Source organism: Saccopteryx bilineata, chromosome 3 (assembly GCF_036850765.1).
Source record: "Saccopteryx bilineata isolate mSacBil1 chromosome 3, mSacBil1_pri_phased_curated, whole genome shotgun sequence".
NCBI lineage: Eukaryota > Metazoa > Chordata > Mammalia > Chiroptera > Emballonuridae > Saccopteryx > Saccopteryx bilineata.
Genome location: NC_089492.1, coordinates 83,933,850 through 83,949,894, shown reverse-complemented (window position 1 = coordinate 83,949,894; position 16,045 = coordinate 83,933,850). Strand labels below are relative to the sequence as shown.

At 37.4% G+C, this 16,045-nt stretch overlaps 1 protein-coding gene across 9 annotated transcripts in view; it reads right to left on the bottom strand.

Moving 5' to 3' along the window:
- The window catches only part of ITSN2 (intersectin 2), a 152,163-nt gene that overhangs the window by 36,299 nt on the left and 99,819 nt on the right, over nucleotides 1-16,045 (bottom strand). The gene's annotated exons all lie outside the window — the stretch shown is intronic.

Sequence of the window (16,045 nt, the reverse complement as noted above, 5' to 3'; positions counted from 1 at the left end):
ATAAACTCGGACAAGACTGCAGACTGTGTATTTCTTATGGAGGGTCACAATGCACATTAGGATCTGAGAAACCCGGCTCTAAAGAAATGTTTAGTTTGATGAACCCAGAGTTCATGACACTTACTTGATCACAGAACCTTCTCTGTGGAGGAGAGGGGAAAGCAACTGTTGAGAAGTGAGGAATTAGGGTTTTTAGGTAGAATATACCCTTTGCCATCCTCTGTTCCTGGACTGTCCAATATAACAGCCATAGCAACATATGACTATTGAGCAGTTAACTGTGCCTACCCAAACAGAGAAGTGCTGTATGTGTAAAATACCTTGTACAAAGATCGAGTGTAAAACCCTAGAACAAAAACACCCAGAATGTAAAATAATGCATTAATAATCCTACTGATTACATAGTTTGAAGTGCTAATAATAAGGGATTGAGAAGTCCAGATTAGTAGTTACAAAATAGTGAGGGGATAAAAAGTATAGCATAAGAAATACAGTCAATAACACTGTAATAACTATGGATGGTGCCAGTTGGGTACTGAAAATATCAAGGGAAACATGTTGTAAACCATCATATTTTTCACTCCATACGACGCACTTCCCCCCACAAAAGTGGAGTGGAAAATGCCCACACATCATATGTAGCAAAAAATACAGTACTTTATTAAATATTTTAACACACCATTTGGTGAAATTTTTTTTTTATTTTCCTCCTTAAAACCCTAGGTGTGTCTTATGGCCACGTGCATCTTATGGAGTGAAAAATACGGTATATGATGGTCTACCCACATCTGAAACTAATACAAAATATTGAATGTAAGCTGTAATTGGGGAAAAAAAGAAAATGCAAATAAATGTTTTTAAAAATTAAAAAACAAATGCTAATATTTTGGATAATACTGGATTAAAAAATGATCAATTTCACTCATTTTTCTTTTTTACTACTTTTTAGTGTGGCTGCTGGAAATTTTAAAATTACATTTGGGGCTGTATTTGTGACTAATGTTATATTTTCTATTGAACAGCTCAAATCAGCTGCTACATTTTTTATTTTACTATGTTCGAACCTAAGAGAATGCTCAGTGGCTCCTGTTATGTGCAGGATGAAGCCTCACCCAGTAGCACAGGTGCGAGTCCCCATCACCCAGACACTGCCCACCTTTGACCATGTGGCCTACCTTCAGCCACCCTAGCCTGAGCTCAGTCCTCGTGATGTGCTTTTCACCCTGTTCATACCCTCTTCTCTTCAGAGCCATCTTACTAACCTTTCACGGCGCAGTTCATGGGACCCTACTTTGGGGACACCTTTCTCATCCTCTGTCCCACTTACCACCAGACTGCCTCTCCTTTGTGTTTCGATGGTACTGGCTTATGTCTGTATTTTAACACTTCACATAATGTAACTTGTATTGTAGCTCATCTGTATATAGTTGGTACGCCCGGCTTTCCCCCTGTAGTCAGGGATTGTGTCTAACACAGGTCTACTATATCAAACTTGGAAGTGTTTTGATCACAATAGTCAGAAAATATTTTTCAAGTGGTAGACTATTGTGTGGTCCCAAGATTCACCTCTCACCTTTCCCCTGCTCTTTTCCTGCAAGAAGGCTAACCCCTTTTGTAAGCTCCTCTTTTAGTTGGCATCTTCCTAGGTTTGGCCAATCAGAGGAAGCTCTGGCAAGAGACTGAAGACTATGGGACAGACTGGGAAAAAACTACCTTGCCAGAACAGTGAAATAATAAGAAAGCTAGCCAAAGAATAGAAACGCTAGGCTTGCACCTCCCACAAATCTGGAGTTCAAGAATTCCTGATCCTGGCTGGGTTGCTCAGTGGATAGAGCATAGACCTGGGGCGATGAGGACCCAGGTTCAAAACCCTGAGGCCATCTTGAGTGTGGGTTCATCTGGCTTGAACGCAGGCTCACCAGCTAAAGGATGAGGTGCCCAGGTTGAGCATGGGATCATCAATATGACCCAATGGTTGCTGGCTTGAGCCCAAAGGTCACTGGCTCAGCTGGACTCTACCCCTGACCCAACTCATCAAGGCACATATGAGAAGCAATCAATGAACAACTAAAGTGACAAATATGAGTTGATACTTCTCATCTCTCTCCCTTCCTATCTCTCTCTCTCACATGCTAAAAAATAAAAAATAAAAAAGAGAGAAAGAATTCCTTAGCTGATAAATTAACACATGTGGACCTTAAGAAGAAATGTATTTTCAAAGGACTGCTCATGGTTAACTGGGCATAAATTCGTTACTAGATTCAGGCAGCCATTGCTGACAGAGGCCACTCACCTACTCAGCCTCCTACCCTGTGTCCTTGCTGTTTGAGACAACTGTTATAAAAAAGTTCCCAGTATCCTCTTTTGACCAGTGGGTTGAGACCTGCCCCAACCAATGGAAACTGTGTGGTTATAGTCTCATTTGCATCTGTTCTGACCAATCAGAACACACAATTCCAACCAATCAGAATCATGCTATTTGGACCTATCAGAACTGTGGTATTTGGATTCCTCATTTACATAAAAATGGGCCAGTCAGGAACTAGGGCAAGAATTTTTCTATAAAAAGCCAACTCCCCTCTGTCTTGGGAAGTGCACTTTTAGTTTCCACTGGAGGCTGAATTTCCAGTTTCAAACTGTTCACTTGAATCAAATTTGTCCTCTTTCAACACCTCAGATTGGGGACTTCTGTTGACTCAAAAAAATTGGTCCGTGACTGGTGATCTCTTAGGTGCTCGGGTTATTCTCATAGCCTTGATTCCATAGGATTTCCACAGAAGAACCAATTCTCACTAAAAGTGAGTTAAAGTAAAAATGTAAAAAACCTCAACAAATTATCCACTATACCTGAAAAAAAGAGGATTAGACCTCCAAGGACATAAGATCCAGAATAAAATATAGAATAAAAGATATAAAATGTATATGTTTAAAATAACTCAAGACATATATGAAGGACTTGAAACCCTAAGTAGAGACAATAAAAAAAAGGTAGAGTTGAAAAAGACATGAATAAAAATGGCAAATATTATAATAAAAATAATAAATTAATAGATTAAACAGCAGATCAAAGACATCTGAAGAATTAGTAAATTTGAAAACGGAGCTGAAGAAATTACTTAGATTTCATTCTAGAAAGACAAAAAAATAGAAAACATAAAACAGAGGTTGAAAAATACGGAGAACAGAATAACATGGCCCAGTAAAATCTAATGGAATCTTGGAGGGTAAGATAGAAAGAATAGGAAGAGGTAATATTGAATTAAAGTGGTTGAGAACTTTCTAGAATTGATGAAAGATATAACTCCACAGATTCAGGAGGAATAATGACTCCTGATTGGGTGGGGGGTGGCGGTGGGGGTACTTACTTAGACTGTAAAACACCAAGGAGAAAAAAATCATTAAAACAGAAAGAAAAAGCAGAATAACTACACAGGAACAGCAATGAGTCTGGCTGCACATAACTCAAGCCAACAACAGGGGGCATTAAGGAAAAATAACAGTCAAACTAGAATTCTAGTTATACTGTTATGGGTGGTCGAGAAATAAAAACATTTTCAGGCAAAGTTTGAGCACATTTACCACTAATAGAGATGTGACTAAAGCAAACTATTAAAAGATGTATTTTGCGAAGGAAAAAAAAATGTAAGGAGTGGTAAAAAAAAAGAAAAAGAAAAAGGAATGGTGAGCAAAAAAGACTAGCAAATATATGAAAAGTCAAAACAATTACTGACAGCATAAAATAATAACTAGATTGGTGGGTATATATTCAAGGTGAATTTTTAAAAAAGCAAAGAAAATGCATGGTAAAACAAAATATGCAATAAGGTAGATATAAATAAAAGTATTACATAATTCTAATAAATATGAACCCCATCCCCCTCTTTCATTTAGCAAACTAGAGCTGTCACATTAAGACATCAGATCACATCACTCCTTTGATTAAAGGCTTCAATGGATTCTTCTTATTCCAAGCGAAAGCCAAAGTTCTTACAATCAGCCCATGAGAACCTAAGCAGTCCCCTACCCCATCTCCTTGGTTACCCATCTGTCCTGTTTCCTCCTCCCCTTTCTTTTCTCTCTGTTACAGCCGCCATGCTGTTCTCAAGCATTTCGGGCATGCTCCTGCTTCAAGCCTTTGCATGTGCTGGTCCCTCTGCCCAGAATGACCTTACGGGATATCCACTTGGCTTTCTTCAGGTATGCCTCATGCCCTTCAAGTCTTTGCTCACCTGTCACCATTTCAGAGAGACTGAGTATAACTTTAAAATTGAAATCCCTCTGGACCCACCTGTCCTCCCTAGCACTCCTGTTCCTTAACCTGCTTTATTTTCCTAAGACCCCACATACTCATTCATTTTGTTTGTTTTCTGTCTTATCTTACTGTATTGTCAGCTCCAAGAGGGCAGGATTTTTTATCTATTTTATAATCTGCTTTATTTCCATGTCCGACACATGGTAGGCCTTCAACAAATATTTATAGAATGTGATATGAAGATAAATTCTGAGCTGTGGGAGATAGTACATCAATATTAACTATAGGCAGGCAGTAAGAATGATGAAAACTTCCTAGTTAATTCTTTCTGGTAGACAGGAAGAATGGGGAAATGAGAGATCATAGTTATTATCAGGTCAAAGTTCCAGAAGAATAATTAGTGGTGAGCTGGGCCACAAGACCCCCAACAGCTGTGTTAGGATGTGGAGATTGAGAGACAAATTATGAATGATGTATAATGGCTGTGAAGTTTTGTCCCACTACAGTTGGGAACAACTGTTCCCTGTTACAGTGCAATCAAGAACAAGAGGCAACTAGAATGCTTAAGGAAAGTAAAGGAGAGAGATCTGCGAAGATTCCAGAAGATAAAGCACAAAAGACAATTTGTGATGGCTAATACAAAGAGGGACTTGTTCAGATTATGTCGTAAATCCTGAAAAGTCCTTGCCCTTTTTGAGGATAGCACTGCCACTGAATAAAGCCATTCTCTGTGTGTGCAAAATTAAGCAGAGTATCAGACAATGGTTTTCAGTCTCACCGTTTAAGCTCAGTAAAAAGATAAGATTTTAACAGTAAATCCAGATGACTAAACTGGGCATTTTCTGAAAGGAGCCTTTAATATTGAAATTTTATCAGAGTACTAGAAAATACTGGCTAATTTTATGAAAGAATAACAGCCTTTTATCCACTTGGCAAATATTTATTGAGTGCAAACTATGTATCAGGTAGTGTGCCGGCAGCACAAAGCCACAGATATTTGTGATTTTGTTTTGGAAACTTAAATAATTTTCAAACAATTTTTTTAACTCTTGTGTCTTTTTTGATGCCTGTCAAGTTTACTGTCATCAGGTGTTAGGTTGCTCATTTAAGCATAAAAAAAGGGGAGAAGTTCATATTGTATTCTTATGCTGCAGACTAACAGAAAGCAAATTTATTGGCAACCAGAAAACACAAATATTCTAGAACTTCCAAGAGCAACTCTGCTGATAAATGCAAGTGGATAAAAAGATAAACTTACTTTTTTATTTTTAAATCTAAGGTGAAACATTATTAGCCTAAAAGACAGCAAAGACCTCCTGATGGTAGACAGAGGTGAAGACTTCCCCTCAGAAAGCAGCTAGTTCAAGCTGATATGTGTCCAGTCTGCAAGTCAGATACTGACTCAACTGAGGGAATTAAAGTGCTGTTGAAAATTCAGAGTATTAGGAAAGGATGTCATGAAACAGTAGTTTTATGTTCAGTCAACACAGAACTTTCCATTCTAACAAGAAACAAAACCGTCAGCATGACATGTGTATGACAATTTACAACCTTTGATTGATCCTCTGAATAACTGGTACAACTTTGATCCCTACTGTATAAATACATGGAGAATGTGAAGCTGGGAGGTTAAATGGCCTACTGTAGAGTTTAGAGCTACTAAATCCCTAAATCTAGGTCTTCTGAGTCAAGTCTTATACTTTGAAATGCCAGGCCATTTTAAGTGGTGCTTACATTGCGATCCTACTGGTGGTGAAACATTGACAAGAGCATCTGTAAACTTAACCTGGTATTATGCTTCTTTAACTGAATCCTAGAAGGAAAAAAGGGTGTAGTATAAATATTCTCAATGCCATATATCCCAAAAGCACCGCAAAAAGTCAACAGGGCCCTTAATCTAATGTTTTTTTGTGTCTATGTAACATAACTGGTCCCTTAAATATCCTCTCCTCTGCCCCACATATAATTAGTACCTTATTCTAATAGCCAATTTCAAATCTAATGTTCTACATACTTCAGCTCTTTGGTACCCCTATTACTACAGTACTGTTCTGGGGCAACAGGAGTTTCATATGCACAAATATTTTTTTCTCAGTATTACTGAACAGCCTGCTACATCCTTAAGTTTCCCCAATGTTATGATCATACAGTCCATATTTTCATCTTGTTCATGACTATGTAATTGGACACTTTGCCCCAAAGGTCAGAATACACTGATTCTAAGCATTGCCTTACTGTGATTTTATGGTGGATGACATGACCCCAGGTAACACAGGAATCCCAGTAGCAGATCTTCCCAGTACCTTGAAATGTAACTTGACCAGCCAACATTCATTGAAAGCGACTAATTGTCTTTACTCTCTTCTCACCTCTATCTTGGAATTAACTGATGATGGCTCGCTTTTGTGACCTGGAGTAACAGCAGTGCCCGGTTTGTGGAAAGTAGCATGGGGGTTGGCTAAGAGCACGAGCTCTGGAGTCAGATCCAGACTTGAGTTCCAGCTTCATCCACCAGTGACTAACCCAGACACACTCCTAAAGTGCTTAGGCTACTGTGTGGTGCAGTCAATGCTAAGTCATTGTTAGCTGTCATTCCTAGTATCTATGTATTAGACATGGACTATGTATTAGACATGGACTATGTATTAGACTAGTGCTTCAAAAAGTCCCTCAAGTCTCACCTGCAATGTATGTATCACTATCCTCATTACACAGATGAGGCTAAGGTTCAGAGGGGGAGCCTGAAGGTCCAGGATTCAAAGCAATCCTCCCACTATGCTCATTTTACCACTCTTTGATTTTATCAATCTCTTTAAGTAAGTGATTTTCCTTTTTTTTTTTTTTCTTCTGAAGTTGGAAACGGGAGGCAGTCAGACAGACTCCTGCATGCGCCCGACCGGGATCCACCCGGCATGCCCACCAGGGGGCGATGCTCTGCCCATCTAGGGTGTCGCTCTGTTGCAACCAGAGCCATTCTAGCACCTGAGGCAGAGGCCATAGAGCCATCCTCAGAGCCTGGGCCAACTTTGTTCCAATGGAGCCTTGGCTGCGGGAGGGGAAGAGAGAGACAGAGAAGAAGGAGAGGGGGAGGGGTGGAGAAGCAGTTGGGCGCTTCTCCTGTGTGCCCTGGCCGGGAATCGAACCCGGGACTCCTGCACACCAGGCCGATGCTCTACCACTGAGCCAACCGGCCAGGGCCTGATTTTCCTTTTTGACAACAGAATTAAGTCATCTCTCTTAAGGACATCTTTCATAATTTGTTGTTCTTGTTTTAAAAAAATGTTAAAAAATGGTTATAAAGACAAGTCACTCAATTTAAATATAGGCAAATGATCTGAATATACATTTCTCCAAAAAAGATATATAAATAACCAAAAAGCACATGAAAAGATGCTCAAGATCATTAGTTACTGAGGGGCTGCAGATTAAAACCACAATGAGATATCACTTTGTTATAGCCATCCTATAATAAAGGATGGTCCTAACAAGGGGTAGCAGGAATGTGGAGAAACAGAAACCCTTCTACACTGCTGGTGGGAATATAAATGGTGCAGCCACTTTGGAAAACAGTCTGGCAGTTCCTCGAAAAGTTAAACACAGAATTACCATTTGACTCAGCAATTCCATTCCTAGATATATACTCGAGAGTAATGAAACATAGGTCCACACATAAACTTGTACACAAAGGTTCAGAGTAGCATTATTTGTAATAGCGAAAAACTAGAAACAATCCAAAAGTAGATCAACTAATGAATGAAGAAACAAATTATGGTATGTCTATACAATGAAATATTATTTGGCCACGAAAAAGAATAAAGCACTGATACAAGCTGCAGCATGAAACTATCTTGAAAACATTATGCTATGTGAAATAGCCAAATACAAAAACCCCACATACTTTTTTCTTTTAATTTTTACCCCCCACACTTTTATATGTCCAGAATAGGCAAACACCTGGAGACAGTAAGTAGGTCTTTCATGATTGCCTCCAGCTTGAGTAGGGGTACAGTGGAAGCTAGGAGGGTGAAAGCTATGGGGTACAGCGTTTCTTTCTGGTGATAAAAATGTCCTATAATTGATTGTAATCATGGTTTGACAACTCTGTGAATATACTGAAAACCACCGAATTATATACTTGGGGAGAATCATATGATATATAAATTACATCTCAATAAAGCTGTTATTGAAGAAGTCATTATGTTCAGCTTTATTTTTCTGAAGACTTCTTATAGACTCTTGTCCTTGTTTATTATATTCAGTCCTCGCCTCCTTATCTCTGTGTGGTTTTTACCACACACACTGTGCATGCAGCCTGACTTTTTCTCTTTTCATTGGTTCAAGTGATGATTGTATTGCAGGACTTTCATTATTATAGAAATGATGACAGTCGCAGCACACGCTACATTAATGAAGAGGTTAGGGGCATGAACTATGGAGCCAGACCACTTGAGTTTGAACCCAGCTCGATCACTAACTAGCTAGCTAATCTTAGACAAGTTAATTTAATTTGCATATCTGTACAAAGAAATAATGAAGTAATACACTGAGAACCTTAGCAAAGTACCTAGGGCCCTGGCCAGTTGGCTCAGTGGTAGAACATTGGCCTGGCGTATGGATGTCCCGGGTTCAATTCCCATCACAAAAAAAGTGACCATCTGCTTCTCTCCCCCATCCTCTCTCCCTTCTTCTCCCATAGCCAGTGTCTCAATTGGTTTGAGCGTTGGCCCTGGGTGCTGAGGATAGCTTGGTTGATTCGAGCATTGGCCCCAGATGGGTGTTGCCAGGTGGATGCTAGTTGGGGCACATGTGGGAGTCTGTCTCACGATCTCCCCTCCTCTCATTTAAGGGGGGGGAAAAGAGAAGTACCTAGACTAAAAAGTGCTCAATAAAAAGCATGTTCCTTCTTTTTACTGGTATAAGTGATGATTATACAACTAGACTTAATTGTGGCAATATTAGCACAATAATTCTTTGTTCTCCTGGAACCTGTTTCCTGTCTCCAATAGGTTCCTTTCACTATCCAACCCTTAATGCTAATACCTTCCAAGTTCTGATTTTCTCCCCAAGTAATCTTTTACTTTTAATGGCTCAACAACTATCCATACTCATTCCACCATCTGCTGTACATCTGACACTATGTATTTTAATTGTATCTGCCCGCCTGCTGGACAGTCCTACCTGAATGCCTCATAGGTACTTGGGGGTCAAAACCAAACTCATCTTCTTCCCCAGCCATGATTCTTTACTTCAGCTGGTAGCACCATTATTTCACCCTGTCACCAAGATCCTGAGCCTTCCACTTGCCCACACATCCCATCAGTTCCCAACTCCTGCCAATTTTCCCTCAAAAACAATTCGTAACTGTTTTGTCACTTTTTCTCCACCTTGGCTTCATGACAGAATTATCTGGTGAGCTCTAAGAAAAAAAAACAAAGCCAAGCCTAGGGCACACTTTAGGTTGTTTAAATCAGGGCTCAGGCACCAATATCTTTTCAAAACTTCCTAGATGACTAAAATGAGCAAGCAGCCAAGCTACAGAATCTCTGCTTTAGCTCTTGGTCTGCCTCTTAGCCTCAACTTTCATTGTTCCTGGCTTTGCACTTCCCGTCCTGCACCTATGCTGCTTCTTGTCTTTACCGTACTCTCCACCATTCCACCCTCACATCTGGCTTACTCCTACATAGTGATCTGGTAGTTGCTTCCTCCAAGAAGTCTCTAATTCACCAACCTATGGTTGAATTAGGTATTCCTTCATTGAACTTGCTTGATGCCCAGTAAATATCTATCACTGCGCTTAGCATGTTTTGTAATCATCTGCTTATGTGCTTGATCCCCTCACAGAGCTAGGTACAGAGCTAGGGCCATTTGACACTCATTTTCATTTTCTCAGCACATATTCATGTCTTGGCCTTATGCAAATATCCAGCATGCATTAGTTGAATGACTTTCCAGAAATTGAAGGTTTTTATGGAAAAGTGGTTGTTTATGCCAGACATTGATGGATGAATTAAATATTGATCCATTTTTTTTCACTAGAGGTAAAACCAGCTACTTAATCACTTAGATGTGATACTGTTTAGATCTGGAACCCCCAAGCATTCACTGCAGTTTCTTTTTAGACTCTTACTTGGTACTGGAATGTCTTAACCACATTTGCAATGACTATTAACTTGTTAAGTTCTATCCAATCTTTTTTAGAAAAATGTTGGCATAAAAACTCTAAGTAACATAGTGGTCTATTATTATCCTAGATAATATTTTCCAATCAGAATTTCTTTTGCTTTTGAAATGACTTATGATTATCTAGGATCAAACTACTTCAATCTTGAACACTTAAAAGTTTCTTTTTTGCCCCCTGTGATATAAAATAATTCCCTGGCCTATACTCAGGGACTACATTAAGGAAAAAGAGAAATTCCAAAGAAATTCAATCATGACTACAGATAAACAATCAAAAATAAGTTTTAAAGGCTGCTTCCAAAGAAATACACAATACAAACAATGTAGTTTGTGTCCTTTTAATAAACACACTTGCATAGTTGTATTACAATTTTGTAAAAATAAAAACAGATTACCTCATGCCAAGCGTGCCCAGCATTTGCACATCTCAATACCTTTAATACTATAGTTTTCAAGACACACACACAAAAAATTTAAGGCGAAAAACAGCACTTTGCAACAATTTAATAATTTATTACATTACAGTAGCATCACAGCAGCATTGGACAATGCCACTTTAGGCGGAAGTCTCTCAGAATTTCCACTAGAGATTCTATTTACAAGAATTTGGAACTTGGTAAAATTCATTCTAAGGAAATTTGGCAAATAAAGCTTTGACTGGAATTGGCATTTCTTTCTCTACTTTTCTTCTCCCCACCTTCTTTATTTTAAACTATCAGTATTCATATTGTACTTTAAAACACTTATATAGCAGTTACATTGTTTTAATAGTTCTATTACTTTAAAATGATTCTTTAAGATAAAGTTTTAGAGGAAACTTCTACAATGAAGAGGGATGATTTAAAATTTCAAATTTCTAAAAAACCCCACAAAAACCAGCTTTGGTTTTAGAACTAATTTTTTCACTGCTGGAAAACCCATCAGATTTAATCACATACTTTAAAAATGATTATCATGTATTACAAATTTTAAATAACCTTTATCTCCTACAGGGTTCAGATTTACTCAGCAGTGTTCCCATTTTAAAACTCTGTGTTCCTGATAAACTGTTTCCTTCTAACATTGCTTTCTGTGCAAACTGAAAGCTGCCTCACACTGAATGAGGAAGAGAGCAAGTACGTGGCTACACGTGAGGTATTGCAAAGGATTACATGCACTTTTGACTGACATACAGCTTAAATATGTCACTATGTGATTTAGTCCATAGCTACCTGATTAGTCCATTCTTTTCAAATTGAGTACAGATCCTAAGCTCTACCTGAATGTCATTCTTAATAGTCTATATCAGTGTAAAAGTGAATGATTTACATTATAAAATACCTTTGAAGTGATTTATCAGTGTATTAGGTAAGTCCAAATGCAAAAAAATAATTATAAAGAGAAAATGTTATGCCAAATCATGTGGCTAATTAGCGGCGGTCTGATTTCTAACCTCAGGGTTTATAATGAACTGAAAGTAACTCCTTAATCTGAATCCAACTAAAGGGTACAAAAGCAGAAAGTTCAGAACATTAAAAAGAAAGACCTAATAATCTGTTTGATTTGGGAGATCAGTTGATATCACAAGGACTCAGTCTTTGTAATGTCTCCTTTAGTGACTGCAGGCAAATCTGTTACCCACCTGTAAAGTAATATTATTGCTTTCCTATTAATGTCATAGTTTATAAAAGTATCATGATGATGCCAAATGCTAAAAATTGAGGTGGTCTGATAATTACAAGTCCCTACCCCAGGGAGCACACATACATATCACCACACATCCCAATAGCATGAAGTATTTTGGAATACAGACATTTGAACTTTGTGAAGTTCCAACTAAACTGTTGATTCTTTTTCAAGTGTTGAAAAGTTATGACTTAGGCAATATATGACTGAAATAAATCATTCATTCATAATATATAGGCACATTAACAAAAATATTGCACAAAATATGATTTTACTTAACTTAAACTCCAAGATATAAAATGTTTTTATCTTCTTAAAGAACTCTGTGAGGAAATAAGTCTGTGACTGTATGTACACTTTTCCTGATAATACTTTGACATTCATAAACAGTAGATTGCACTGCAGTTTGTAAACATTTTAAATTGTATAAACTTCTCATTGATTTTCAAAAATAGTTTAATACTGTCCCCTAAAACTCCTTCTTGTTTCAGCTAAGTACTCTCACATTTATTAGTTTTAAATAATGTTAAAAGTGTTTAATAATCTTTAAAGTGTTTCCATTCAAGAAAAATTAAAATCCTATGCCAAAATAGCCAATGTGGTTGAGGAACAGATATTAGCCAGAGAATTCTGGATGGTAAAGTCAACCCTCTAGCCTCACAGCAGCTTAATGGACATAGAGGAACGCCAGCTCACAATCTCTCCTTCACTCAGATTCATTCTTAACCAGACAGAGCCTGCATGCCTGCCTCAGGGACATTTAAACTCTTCAAAGGTTCCTTATGATCTTTACTAAATATATTAAGAAGAATGTCAACCACTGTCCTTTTGTAATCTGGGATATGTAGTCACCTAATTAGAATAGATAACATGAATTTGACTTTAATATATTGTATATATAAATGTTCTAAGCTAGGGAAGGTTTCATATCTCATGGCCATTGATGGGAGCCTTTCAGTCCTCAAAAATGATACATTTTTAGATCATCAATGAAGAAGTAACAACTAATTGCTGCAGGACATGATGCAGTATCTTCCTTAGCCCAAAGCACATACAGATCCTGAGGGAACTACCATAGTACAGTGCTTGTCCTGGGCAGCTCATAGAGATGGTACATAATCTATTCTGTACATACTGACGGGGCAGGTCACTTTTTTCTTCTGAGATAAGAAACGCTCCCCAAAGTGTTATTGCTCCTATCCCAAAATACACAGAAAATTTAAAAAAAGGTTATTTCCAATTCTTGGCCTTTAACAAATTTAAATACTGAATAGTGGCATATTAGAAGGTAACAGAGTAAACAGTGCATATTTGGGGGCAAATCACACATTGAACCAATTAAGAGCTCACTGTGATTGGGATTAGATCAAACATAAGAGCAAAACATATGCAAATTTTATCTAAATTCTGTAATCAATATACAAGTTGCAATAACATCAGAAAAGCATGGCAGTCCATTCCAAACAAGAGAGAACAGTTTGTGCAAATAGTGGGTCTTTGTGTGTTTGAATTCCCACCACGTAAGGGAAAACTCAATGTGCATGCTAATGACCTACAATTACCAAATTAAAAAAGAAGAAAAATGCTCAAGGATGCCAGAGTGAACAGCAGGGAAAGCCACACAAAGACCCACTATCCTTTAACTTGATACAAATAAATTTTAACTGTAAATTAGAAACACAAAGAAATAATCCCAAGTGGCTCTAACATTCGAACGAAGTTAATGAATTGTGTAGGAGATATTTGATCAGGGCTGCCTGCCCTGCCTCCACGCTAGAGTCAAACTTGGATAGTGGGTCTCTGGGGTGCTTTCACACTGGAAGACAACATTGGGTCCTATAAAAAGAAAAATGAGGAATAAAATGAACATAAAGCAAATTAAGTGAGTGAGAAAAAATTTGAATAACATGCACTGTCAACTAAACAAATTTGAATTATTATTATTCTCAACCTTTAAAAGAATACAATCACATACCACTTAATGACAGGAATCTGTTTTGAGAAATGCAACATCAGGCAATTTTGTCACTGTGCAAACATCGCAGAGTGCACTTACCCAAACCTAGATGGTACAGCCTACTACATACCTAGGCTATAGAGTATCCCACTGTCATAATAATATATACTTCTAAGGGACCAAGAAACACAAATGGTAATCTAAAATTTAACTGGTTTTTACTGACTAATATAAGGTCTACCGGAAAGTTCTGTCTGTTTTTGGAATAAAACAAAACACAAATTTTTCTTACCGTCAATAAACTTTATTAAATAATTGCCATTATTATTAATGATTTCTTGCCAGTGTGAGGGCAATTTGTATATCCCATTTTTGAAAAATGTTTTATCTTTTGATGCAAAAAATTGAACCAGTGCTTGTTTGATATCTTCTTCAGTTTTGAATTTTTTGCCCTTTAAAAAATTTTGTAAGGACAAAAACAAGTGATAGTCGGAGGGTGCTAAGTCCGGGGAATATGATGGATGCGACAGACATGCTTCTGTAGCATTTCTTCCTTGTTGAAATTTGTAAAAATTACAATGGCGCAAATGAACTTTATCAGTAGCTATGGGTACACTATCGCTTCACACATAAGACTAACATGAATCAACTTTGTTTTAGTTAATTTGCTACGTCAGTATGTATACATTAAGTGATAAAAATAGAGAGACACACATGTGCCAAATAAACATGTGCTTATGTGTTGAAACTTGTGATAGAAACGGACAGAACTTTCTGGTAGACCTTATACATACCTGGCTGTTCTTCCTTTAGAATAGCTTTTTAAAAATATATATATATATATTCATTCCTAAGAGAATTCTGAATTGAAAAAAGTGTTCCACCACAGAAAAACAAAATCAACAACAACAAAAACAACGAGATAGCTGGAAAACCATCACCTGACATCATAGACAGTATCACGCCCGATGCATTGACATGCTGGAAAGAAAGCCTCCAGGGATCACTAGCCAAAGCTCTTGTAGGCCCAGTAGGTCTGACCAGCTCTTCCTCTCTGATTCAGGAAGGTGCCTCAGGTATTCCTAACTAACCAGATAAACTGGCAAGCACTAAAAACTGCCAGACCATCAGCAGAGCTTAAAATGGTCATTAGTTTAGGTAACTCAGGTTGTTATCATTTTCTTTACCAATTCTCCTGAAACCCTAAGATGGTTTTGGGAATGTTCAAACCATAAAAAACTGGACTTCTCTGTCCTCCAAATTGGGAAATTTAGTTGCATTGGCCAAAGGAAAATCTTCTCCTAGAGTAAGAACTAGCTTTACGAGTTCCAAAGTGAAAATAAAACATGAATACTGGAAAATTATAGTGTAAATTTGCAGTACTTGCACTGAATTGTAAGCATACCTCAGCTATGACTGGGTTACCATTTAGATCTCTCAGGAATTAAATTAAAATGAAAGACTAAATCTATTAGAATAATTTCACAATAATAATAAAAATATAAATCATGATGTATTTTATATATATAAAAAAGAAATCAAAAGGGTGGGGAAAACTGATACTCATTTTATAAAGGTTAAAAAGTATTTCCTATTTCTAAGCACTGTTTGTTTTCTAATTTACTATTACTTCATGTTTATTGTCAAGTATAAGCAAGGCTAGGTAACTACCAAGAAGTAATTTTAAATACCAAATATGACCCTTGTTCTAAAAACGGTGAACTAGACCTTGACGCATGTGTCTCTGTGTTGTGAAGTATCACCTAATTCACCAAATGAGAGTTTTAAAAACAAACAGTTTAAAAGAGTTTTTAAATTTTATTCTTACCTGTATGATGTGTAAATATATGGGAAATAAATACAATAAAAGGGTAATTTTTAATAGGTGAATAGGGTATTTACTATTTGCTTTTTACTAGGCTGAATATGACCACTGCATGCTGAGAAAGGTGGTGTGGTAAAGGGAACTGCAGTGTAGACCGCTGTCATAC